Source organism: Herpailurus yagouaroundi, unplaced genomic scaffold (assembly GCF_014898765.1).
Source record: "Herpailurus yagouaroundi ecotype Mexico unplaced genomic scaffold, PumYag 142, whole genome shotgun sequence".
NCBI lineage: Eukaryota > Metazoa > Chordata > Mammalia > Carnivora > Felidae > Herpailurus > Herpailurus yagouaroundi.
The window spans coordinates 59229937-59238885 of record NW_024412397.1 but is presented as its reverse complement, the minus strand read 5'-3'; the positions used below and the strand labels follow the sequence as shown (position 1 = coordinate 59238885).

Below are 8949 nucleotides of genomic sequence, written 5' to 3'. Positions count from 1 at the left end.
GAAAGAAAGAAAGAAAGAAAGAAAGAAAGAAAGAAAGAAAGAAAGAATAAAATGCAGTTTGCCATAAAAAAGAATCCTATGTGTATATTTTGTATCATTATCAGTAAGAAAAAACCTGGTGTTACTAAATCCCAAAAGGAAAAGCAGAAGTCCACCAAAGTCTATGATGCTCAGTCTATATTTCCACATACAAGTGTACAAAGTCAACTTGTGTTTTATAACGAAGTACCTACATAGCATTTGCTGATCGTAATATGATTTATTGCTACCACAGTTTAGCATAAAAGCCATTTAGAAATTAGCAATTACGTTAACAACTGAATGGCTTTAAAGAATGATATATTGGGGAGAATTCTTACAGGAAGTGCTGGAAACTTAATCTTGATTTCGAATAGCCTTAGTCTGGATTTAGAAATCACTGCATTGAACTCTGTAGCATTCACAAAGAAGTCAGTTAATATGTAAACATTACTTCTTTATCACATTGTGAATAGCATGGAACAGGAATTATTTTTAAAAAACTTACTCATAAAGGTTAACATTCTCAATTGTAATTTTGATTCATTTTAATTCTGAGCAAACCGTCATGTATCACTCACTATCCTTTCCTAATTCAGCCCTTAAAGCTTCAGCTGATTTTTTTAAACCAAATTTTCATTTGTATATGTAACCTTATACAGGTCTCAGTTATAGAAAACTTGTACATTTCCAAACAATATATTTTTTTACACACTTTTTTAACTGAAAAAACAAATCAAAGGGACGCTCACTAAATTGGAGAGTCAGAATTACTCCCTACGGGAACCACTTCCTGCCTGTCTCAGGATCCGGCATCACAGTGCTGTCAGGCCTCTAATGGGCAGGGGCCCATGTCCTCCAGTGAGTGCTACAGGACAGCATGGGGGTAAGGACCCTACTCCCAGGCTCTCCAGCTCAGGGATTTGATGCAACACTGCAAAGTCAGATGATGTTCTCAAGGTGAAGTGAAAGACATGTGACTGCGTTTTATAATTAGCAACACACTGCAGACACCAGTGCAATACCAAAGACATGTTTACAACCTGGGGAGGGGGGCGGGGCACCAGCCCTTGGTCTGTACAACAAAGAGAAGTTGCAGGAATATAAACAGTCACAAGAGAACAAAGCTAGAGAAATACTCTGCATTTCAATTCTTAATCTCTTATACCAGACATAATTTCAAATGTCACTGAGAAAAAGCTGGTTAATTCAATTTCACTTTCAGTTCTGGAACCGATTTGCTCTTCAAAGTCAAATGACACTCTAAACCAGCCTAGAAACAGAAAGCATGTTTGTGCATTACCAATATCTTCGGAGTTCCTGAATGACGCAACCACAGGGAAGAATGTAACTTAAAGTGATACTCTACAAGGCACAAAAAACAGCCTGGAGATATTTGCTAATAAATTCTGATTTTAAACAGGCACAGCTTAAAGACAAAACACTGGTCCTCCTGATATTAGCTAAAGTTAGGGCCTCCCCACGTTGCTCTGTGATGGCAAACTACAAGTCAAATTCATATTTTTGTCATGACTAGTATTCTACTTTACTTGTTTCCAGTTTGAGGTTTTGTTGTTGTTTTTTTTAAGTTTCAGCTAAGGGGACTGTAACTTTTGTAAAACGTGTCACAGTGGCTGCTACTTTATTAAAAAGAATTGGCAGATAAAACTTCTTTTGTGAGCTCTGCTTCACATCAACTAAAAGAATCCCTTGAAATAGCCAGAGTCAGTAATTTTTGTTTTGATTAGGCTGTTTTTGCTTAAGGATTATTCTGAACCCGAACATGTCAGACACTTTCTACCTACTTGAACGATTTATACAACTTTCACAATCCTACACCAGGACTCTTTTGTAACCACCAAGTCTAATGAGTAAGAGTAAAAGCTAAGGCTGTTAGTGTTCAAAATCAGGAAATAAGCGGTAATGTTATCATCACGTGATTATAAACAGGTTACTAATTTTAATAGGACAACAAAACAAAGATGAACCCACAGCGAACAGGATTAAGAGTCTGTTGAGCCAAGAAGACATCTATCTAGTTTCGGGCACATGGGTGGATTGGCTGGTTGAGCGTCCAACTTCAGTTCAGCTCATGATCTCATGGTTAGTGGGTGCCAGCCCTGCGTCAGGCTCTGTGCCGACAGCTCGGAGCCTGGAGCCTGCTTCGGATTCTGTGTCTCCCTCCCTCTCTGCCCCTCCCTTGCTCATGCTCTGTCTCTCAAAAATAATGTAAAAAACAAAACACACAAAAAAAGACTATCTAGTTCTAGTGAGTTGCTTAATGACAACTTCACTAACAACAGAAAAATAGTCTAAATCTAAAATCCCATTAAAATAGCCCTCTCTCTTAAATGCAATATCCTTTACCACATTTAACAGCCACTCAGTAGCTTGTAACAACTGGAAGCTTACTCTAACTTATGGCTTAGAAACACATACTTGTATCAGAGTATACAACCATTTCTAAGAACATTACATCAAGTCAGAAATCTCTTAAGGTTGTCTATCTTAAAAATTTGCATGCCACAGAAATTATAATGATCCTTAATAGAAGATATTAGGTCATCCGTAGCCTCAGATATTCAGTGATTCATTTTAGGAAAAGTCAGCACAGAGCTGGCCTTGAGAAAGAGCTCCAGGGACCAAGGTTTAGGAACAGGTAAGGGACAAAAAGAATGGCACGCCCATTTCCAGCCCTTGCTGAAAACCCAGTTTCCTACAGGTAACTTGACTACCAGGGGAAGCAATCAGCCCTACCATTGGTTGATGGGGACAGTCTCTGCCCTCAAAGGGCTTAGTCATACTGGCCTAAATCGACACCCCATGCAGCTGGCAAAGAAGTGCCTTTCTCTGCTGTTCTCTCTTCCTAGAGAACCTCCTTGTCTGCCCAGAAACCTCTGACAGCCCAGTTGATTCCCAATCTGAACCCGGCTGCCCGCCCCACAGTCCCATCTGTGTAAGGTGTTCTTGGACCTGAACTTTCTCCTGGCCCTTATCACAACATTCCTTCTTTGCTGTTTGGTGTCTCCCTGAGGGCACAGTCATGCCTGACTCCCTACAGCCTAGGACACTGCCTGGCACACAACAGCAACTGGGTAAATCTGATGAATGAAAGCCACCCTCTCTTCTCCATCAAATACTAGATACGTAAGAAGAAATGCTGACTATTTTTGGGAAAAATTAAGGAAATTTATGACTGTTTAGCAAAAACAAAACAATAAAACTCACACAAAACACTTTAGAAGAAAGGAGAGGCAGATGTTCTGAGTGTCTGGTGCCCAGTACCCATAGGTCATTCCAGAAATAGAGTATTTCATTTCTCCTACAATTCTTATTGTTGACGGTAAATCCTTAAAAGATGGGGCAGTCTTTTTAAAAAAAAAAATTTTTTTTTAACATTTACTCATTTTTGAGAGACAGAGAGAGACAGAGCATGAGTGGGGAAGGGGCAGAGAGAGAAGGAGACAGAGAATTGGAAGCAGGCTCCAGGCTCCGAGTTGTGAGCACAGAGCCCAACACGGGGCTCGAACTCACAAACCCCGAGATCATGACCTGAGCGGAAGTCAGACGCTCAACCTACTGAGCCACCCAGGCGCCCCGGGGCAGTCTTAATATGCTTATAACTTCTCCCTCCCTCCATACACCCACCCCAGGGGATTATTATGGTAATAGTGGATTCAGTCACTTAGACAGGAAGTGGTCCACTAAGTGAATTACTCTAGCAAAAGCAGCTTACTTTTCTTGAAGCTTGCTAATGCTATGAGAGTCTTTCAAAAAATATTTTAATCAGGGTGCCTGGGTGGCTCAGTTGGTGAAGCATCCGACTTTGGCTCAGGTCATGATCTCAAAGTTCATGGGTTCAAGTCCCGTGTTGGGCTCTGTGCTGACAGCCCAGTGCTGGGAGCCTGCTTCGGATTCTGGGTCTCCCTCTCTCTCTCTGCCCTGCCCCTGCTCATGCTCTGTCTCTCTCGCTCTCAAAAATAAATAAACATTAAAAAAAATTTTTTTTTTAGTTTTTTAATCATAAAGAACACAGGTTATAGGGGTTATAATTCCTATAACAATGGGCACAGATGGCTCCATTTGAATCACCACGTCTCCTTGATCTTGTTTTGTTTTTAAAATTTTTTTTAACGTTTATTTTTGAGAGAGAGAGAGAGAGAGCGCACGCAAGTAGGGGAGGGAGAGAAAGAGGGGAACCGAATCTGAAGCAGGCTCCAGGCTCTGAGCTATCTGCACAGATCTCCATGCGGGGCTTGAACTCACGAGCCACAAGATCATGACCTGAGCTGAAGTCGTATGCTCAACCGGCTGAGCCACCCAGACGCCCCTTGAGTCTTGTTTTCCTTTAATAACAATGATAGTGGACGTCTGTCAAACACTCTGTGCTGACATGGGATCGATCCTACAGCAGCCCAGTGAAGTGAGCACTAGTGTCCTCCTTTTACAGAAGGAGACACCAGAGTGGAGACAGGATAAGGTATTTGGCTGTTAAGGTCATATCCGGTGCTAGCTAGCCCAGTGGCAGACCTTAGATTCAAATTTGTAACATTGCCCGCAATGAAAAGTTGTTATACTAAGAGTCAGATGCATGAAAACAAAAGGAAAGGTGTGAAATGTTCTGTGAATGACCCAGAACCACACTGATGGAAATGTTTAAAGAACAAAGCCTAACTTTACACTTGGTCTTCTCTGCATTTGTTTCCCATAGATCTTAGCAAATAGCATAAAGGACTGGCATAGGTACTGCTGATACGAATTCTAAGATCCCCTTAAGGCAAAACACTAATAAAACATGACCGTATTTCTTCCTGCTGGGCCACAAGAGGTTACAAAAGTGAAAATGGCAAAAATAAACAGAAGCTTCTTTCTTCACATTCCTTTCCAGAAAAAAGCTAAATAAATAAAAGCAAAAATAACAACGTGGTCCACACCTGTGATTACAGCCGAATGGCCTGCTCTTTTTCTTCTCTGCCCTGCTTCCCTCCCCCTCCTCAAAGATCTGATTTTTCTTTACCTGACACTTTTAGGACGATGAAAGATTTCAGACTTTGGAATTAAGTCTCAATTCAAACGGTGGCTGTCATGTTACGGACACTTCATAATAACTATCTTAAGTTCATACAGTGGCGTTTCTTCCAAGGACATAGATTCTATACAGGGTCATCCAATTTGGGACATGGTCTTTCTACTAAGGGGGAGGATTTCCAGTGTTTTCATGGCGCTGAGTGAGAAAGTAAATTAAGAAAGGAGTCAAAGTCACACAGAGGGAGGTACATTTAACGCTGGAAAACAAGTCACTTGAATGCATGTGGGGCCAGTCTTCTGCCTAAACACCACCGGCCAGGGAAGAGTACAACCTAAGTCCCCACAGGAAAGCACCACATAAAGAAAAGGATTCAGTAACATAGAGACTGAGTGCTATGACTATAAAACACTCTGATCGGCTCAGCAGTAGGTACTGTTAGGAACACAGGAAAGTGATGGTAGGACATTAAAAAAATGTTTATCAGGCCTGAGGACATCAAGCATCCATCCTAGGAGTAAGATCTGCTTCTTCCTCCCGCAAAGAAAGACCACACTGCATCTCGCCATCCCTGACACACGCAGCACGAAGAGATGGCACTTGGCTGGACACCTGCACCACGAACTCCACGAGGCAGGGAGGAGTCCAAGGCGATCGCTTCAAAGGAGAGGCGGGAGGGAACAGAGCGTGTGCCCCACAGAGCCCGTCAGAACCGGCAGGCGGCTGCATTTTCACGAAGTATATACATTTAGGAAAGCACTTCACAGAAAGGGTCTGTTCCCTTCGTAACAAAAAGATGAAGAACCCTTCTATGCTGCTTCCTACGCCTCAGGTACTATTCCAAGGGCTTTATGTCCATTAATTCACTGCAGTGTTTGCACTTGCCAGTTTTATGAGGCAGATATTATTGTCCCCATTCTACAGATGAAAACACTGAAGTCAGAGGGGCTAGGAGCTGCCCAGGGCCACTGAGCAGATGAGTATTAGAGCACCGATTTGAACCCTGCGGGTGGCTCCAGGCTACACTCTTACCTCACCGGGGCAGCCTCATCTGATAAGAAAAGGAGGGAAAGGCTGCAAGATATAAAGCTATCTCTCATGGTAAAAAAGTTCTGCATTGCTAAGGAAATATTTTTAAAAACTAAGTGAGGTCTGCTGGTGGCCTTGGACATGCTGTTCCTGCACCAGGAAGCCTTCCTGTGCTCCCTGGTTACAGACACACATACCCCTCTCTCAAAAGGTGGGGACAACGTGCCTTGAGTCACGACAGGAAGAGAATACTGAGGGAGGGGAGGAGAATCTGAAAACAAACAAACAAACAAAAAACAACCAAAACCTTAGACGATGAAAAGTGGATCAGTAGTATTTTCTTCATATGCAAAAAAACATTAACTTGACTACTATTCTGATTGGGTCCATAAAAATGCAGGCACTGTCAGCTGCATTTTGCCCTTTAGCCAGGTCATGTGTTTACATTTTGATTTTCATATTCACCTGTATACATTTCGGTATGTATCTCTAAAGGATAAAGATTCTTTCTTGGGACTGTTTCATCTATGAGACACTTTTTTTTGCATCTATGGTATAGATTAGGAGGAGATGGGAACATAATTGACATTTATAATTGTCCCTTCCAAGCCAGGTACCTAAGATATTTCATCTCCATTTACTCCCGCACGTGAGACGAGAAAAGCGTGTAAGTTCTTCTTATTTCTTTTCATGAGTGCGGAGACGGAGATTCAGTAGCTCACTAAAGACACACAGACAGCTTGTGGTAGAGGCAGGACTCACATCCAGGACCCTGTATCCACCTTTGAAATCACACCATTGGGGTGGGAGGCAGAGAACATTGTCTAGAAGGAGGAGTGGCCAAGGAGAAGGTGGAGTGCTTTCCTTTAGAAGTGAAAATTAAAAGTGAAAATTTGATTGTAGGTGTGATGGGTTAGCAGTCAGCCAGGAGGGGGGCTCTGGGTGCGGCACGCCTCAAGAGGGAGAGGAAGCACGTGAATGACAGAGCTCCTGGTTTACAGAGGCCTGTTCCATCACCGGGTCTCCGCTTAGAGGGTCCTGGATCCTAAATTAAGGTGGGCAAACCAGGAGAATTTGATTCATCAGTTACTTGGCCAGAAGCCCGCTTGAGGTGGAAATAGAATCTGTTTGGTTTTAAAACGAAGAAGGCATTACATAAGCACCACAAACCAAACATTGGAGGCTGTCAGATTTGGAGGGGAAAAGGTTTTCAATGGAATCGAGTGTTCTATTCAGCTGGTGTGTTTTCTGGTTTTAAAGGATAAGGGGTTTTTGACAAACATAATCACATTCAATTAAGGGCACTATCTGAGGTCCGTAGTTTGGTTTTCCAAATGTCAAAGATGTGCGATAAAAGGACAAAAGAAGCATAATCAATTTCTTCCTCTGTTGAAGTACAACAGCATATAGCACTTTACCTCTTTTCTGAGGTTTTATTGTGGCTCTTTCCATGACTCACCTGCCCTTCTGAAAAAGGACAAGCCAGGTAAGGAGGTGTTAGCTTTGTGCCCTTTAGAATAGCTAGCAGAATGGTGTCTTACAGAAAAACCAACAGCCTCCTGGATAACACCTACTGAGTGACTAGGCTATACAAAGCTACATTTTCTTTATAAATTCCAACAAATGCTTCATTAGAACAATGTATCTGGCACCCAAGGCTGGAGAATAATTTGGACTTAGCAGTTCTCAAAGGAACCTACTCTGCCTTCTGAAGCCAGTTCTAAGATCTGCTAACAGATTGCTCCTGGCAGATTCCACGCGGCTGGAGGGAGCGAGGCAATCTCTAAGAATCTGGATCTCTATCATGCATAATAAAACCTTTCTTCTTCAGTGCAGAACAGCGAAAGAAAGGCTGAACGCACTTAAGCCAGGTCTCTAAATAAATTTTTATTCAACCTGAACAACCAGACAACTAAATTTCCATATTTTCTTTGAAAGCTATTCCACAAGAAGGGACGTACGTGCTCTGCACAAGCCTATCCGTTTGCACTGAGTTCATTAAATAAATCAAGCTAATGACAATGCATAGCATCTGCTGGTATAAAAACGAAATGTTAACCACTCGCATCTGTTCCTTTCACACTGACATCTCCCTGAGTCATCGTGTTACATCATCTTGGCAGAGGAGTGAGACAGCACTGGAGAGGCTCGGTGTTGGGCTCTTGGGGTGGGAATTCTGGACAACTCTCCTAATTCTCTTCTAAGTGAAGCAATTAGGCACATCAGCCATGGCATGGAAGACTGCCTATGAGCACACAAGAGCAAAATAAAATACACCATTTGGAATTTTAATCCAGTATTAGATGCTCATTCTGGGATTTCCAGCAAAATGTCTGACCTGTTTCCAGAATGAAGTACAGGCAGCTTCCAAGCAATGGAAGCAGCCGTTCCATTGCTTCCAGGTAAAGCCGACCAGACCCCTGTGGGCTGCATTTACTCCATCATGTCCCCTAACATTCAAGGCCAGACCCACAAGAGCCGCTTCTGCAGGGGACTTATGCCCACCTGTTTCCTGATAAAACGCAGCCACCTACCTGTACCACTAAGCTTCCCTGCCCATGGAACAAGCATCCTCAGTGCACCTTCATCTTAACTCTGGACAAAAGGGGGAGTCTGGCAAAGAGAACACAGGGACCATGGCCAGTAACTGAGGGAAAACAGGCTTCAGCAAAGCACCATCATCTACGACCAGTCACTCTCAGGGGCCAGCCTGTGAAGTCTGATGTGCTGATGCGCAATGAGAAAAATGAAGAGTGGTGAGGTTCTCGGAACTAAATTCAAAGAACTTTTTAATCCTGATAGTCTGTCTTTCCTTCTTTTCTTTCTTTCTCTTTCTTTCTTTCTTTCTTTCTTTCTTTCTTTCTTTCTTTCTTTCT

The 8949-nt window shown here is 42.6% G+C and overlaps 1 protein-coding gene across 1 annotated transcript in view; it reads right to left on the bottom strand.

Moving 5' to 3' along the window:
• RAB12 (RAB12, member RAS oncogene family) overlaps positions 1-8949 on the bottom strand; it is a 27000-nt gene that overhangs the window by 11663 nt on the left and 6388 nt on the right. The gene's annotated exons all lie outside the window — the stretch shown is intronic.